This window comes from Belonocnema kinseyi, chromosome 8 (assembly GCF_010883055.1).
Source record: "Belonocnema kinseyi isolate 2016_QV_RU_SX_M_011 chromosome 8, B_treatae_v1, whole genome shotgun sequence".
NCBI classification, from domain to species: Eukaryota; Metazoa; Arthropoda; class Insecta; order Hymenoptera; family Cynipidae; genus Belonocnema; species Belonocnema kinseyi.
In genome coordinates, this window is record NC_046664.1 from 117,412,324 (window position 1) to 117,415,635 (window position 3,312).

Sequence of the window (3,312 nt, forward strand, 5' to 3'; positions counted from 1 at the left end):
ACTGAATGCACGATATTGCCCACACGTTCCAATGATATGCCTACAGCATTAGCTACCTCTCAATTTCACTTTGGGATCATTCAACATCATATCATGGATTTTCTCGACATTTTCTGGTGTAGTAACCTCTTTTGGGCGCCCAGATCGTTCAGCATCAACTGTGTTTTTGACAGGCGTCATTTGAAGTATCAAGCTCGACGAAAATGGTTCACATTAGTGAATACTAATGCCATCTCTTAGAATTTTCAGGTACTTATCAGACTGCCTAGTATTTTGGAATGTATTAATGGATATAGAATCCCATTCACACAAACTCTGATTCAAAAAATTGCTCCTAAGCACAAAATTTTACCTCGCGCAGAAAGTTTTATTTTGAATTTAACGGAATTTAATAAATTCATTGATCCATTGCATTTCAAATTAGAAGATGTTAGATCCGCTCTAAATGTAGTATCTCCAGGAGATTTTATGGGCACTTAGACCTTAAGGATGCATACTTCCTAGTTCCCATCTAGAAAGGTCACAAGAAATACCTTCGGTTTAAATTCACAGAGAAATGTTTTCAATTTTTGTCTTCGCCCTTTCGATTATATACTTGTCCATACATATTCACAAAAATAATAAAACATGTGAGACATCAACACAGACTTCAAGGGATGCTACTGGTTTTATACTTAGATGATTTTCTTGTTATTCACAGATCCAACAAAGAGTGTGAGAAAAATATCAAACGAACGATGAAATTCCTTGAATGCTTAGGTTTCATAATAAATTACGAGAAAAGTTCACTGATCGCCAAGCAAAAATTTAAATATCTAGGTTTCATTATTGATTCTGTTAAGCTTTTATTGAATATTGCAGATAAGAAGAAGAATCAAATAGAAGACCTTTTGAACCACTTTAAAACAGGGAAAACATATAAAATTAGAAAATTCGCGGATTTTTTAGGTATATTAACAGCAGCCTGTCCAACAGTATCTTACGGTTTTATTCACTGTAAACGTCTAGAAAGACAAAAATTCTTAGTTTTAAAATTCAATGGTGGAAATTATGAGGGTCGGATTTATATCATTGAAGCTATGAAAACGGATCTTAAATGGTGGAAACAAAACGCTGAAATTGGATCAAACCCAATTAGAAAACAGATCTTCTCCCTCCAAATTTTTTCTGACACCTCATTGTCAGGATGTGGTTGTTTTTTCAATGAAGCTATAGCCTTTGGGTTTTGGAGTAAACTGGAAAAAAAATCATATCAATAATTTTGAGCTTCTAACTGCCTTTTTTGCGCTGAAAATGTTTCGCGTCCACTCTATCACATTGTGAAAACCTACTTCGGTTGGATAATTGTAATGCTATCTCATATGTTAACAGAGCTGGGGACGTTAGATACCCACACATGGGTGAACTATCTAGAAGTATTTGGAAATGGTGCGAAGGGAGACAAATTTGGCTAACAGCATTTTATAACCCTTCGGCTGAAAGTGTGGAAGCTGACAGGGCATCTCGTAATCTCAATATGGAATCGGAATGAGGACTTTCGGAATCTGATTTTAAAGAAATTAAAAGACAATTTGGCCCTATCTCAGTAGACTTATTTGCATCTAGATTGAATAATAAGTATAAAAAGTTCTACGCTTGACTCCCAGATCTGGAGGCAAATATTATCGATGCTTCCATTGTGTCTTGGTGTAACGAAACCTTTTATGCTTTTCCTCACATCGCACTTATTCTACGCACCTTACGAAAAACTATAAAATGATGAAGCAAAACAGGCATTATCGTAGTACCATTACAGCTCACGCACCTGTGGTATCCTATTTTTACTTCACTTTTCACTGAGCCAACTATGGCATTGAAACTTGATACAAATTTATTAATATCTCCTTCCACAGACAAGACTCATCCTCTAGCATTCCACCTTTCATTGGTGGCAGGCAAATTATCAGGTTGGCATATTTAAGACGAGGATTAACAGAAGACATTACAGGCATTATGGTGAACTCCGTTGCTACGTCAAAAGTCAAACAGTATGAATGTAGTTTAAAATCCTGGTGGGAATTCGCTTATTTGTGAAATATTGACTTGTTTCATGCAAGAACTTCTGAAATTCTTAGTTATTTAAATGATTGTTTAAAAAAAGGTGCTACAGAAAACGTAGCAATGTTATTAGCTCTTACAACAGCTCAGAGGTTACAAACTCTTGCGTTAGTAAACAAAGACAATACAGTGAAATTTGATACGGGGATTAGTATAAAAATTACTGAACTAATCAAAACTTCAAAGCCTGAAGCTTTTCAACTAAATTTAGCTTTGTCATTTTTTAAATAGAAACCAGGACTTTGTGTGGCATCTGCTGTTTTAGAGTATATAGAATACGCTAAGGAATTGAGGGGTAAAGATACCAAAACATAGTTTATTGCTACGATGCGACCTTATAAAGTAGTGTCTTCACAAACTATTGGACATTGGATTAAGTCATCACTCAATAAAGTAGGTATTGACACAAATCAATTCACCGCTTATAGTACGCGAAACGCGGCAGTATCTAAGACTCATAGTCAAGGAGTGGATATAGAAACCATAAGTCGTACTGCTGGATGGGCGCCGCTTCTCAAACGTTTTTGTAAGTTTTATAACAATGTCATCCAAGCATCTAACGAGCATTTCGCACAAGCGATATTAAAGTTAATGTAAGCCGCCTATAATTATCATGATTGATTGATTTAAATAAAAAAATATATAGAATAATAGAATAATAGAAAATTGTCACTCAGCCTCTAAACAACTACAATATAATCATCGAGGACGAGACATGGAATATAATTGTAAGATCAAATGAGCCCGCAAAAAGCGGGCGAAGTTTGATCGATATTGTACGAAGTGTCTCGTTCGAAGATGATAAGTTCCCTCTCTTGTCTGCCCAAAAAAGGGTACATAGTTCCAAATTCAAGCTCATTATCATCTTCGAAAATGATAGTTATAATTCCGGGGCACGTTACACAAAACAATATGAAAATAGATGGCGCAGTCAGTGTAAGATAACGGAAAGGCGCGTCATTTTAAAATACTTGTGTATGTAACCCCGGACCTCTAAACTGCCGTCCCAACAAGAAAACTCGTAACTACATTTCGGATGAGTCCCCTGTCAACCTAACCGAAAATGGGATGGCAGGAGACTCATCCGAAATGTAGTTACGACTTTTCTTGTTGGGACGGCAGTAAAGTCTAACGTCAAAATTACCTTTTTTACGCACTCGATACACAATACTATTGTCCAACAGCGGAGCGTAACCAAATGATTCCACGCCTGTA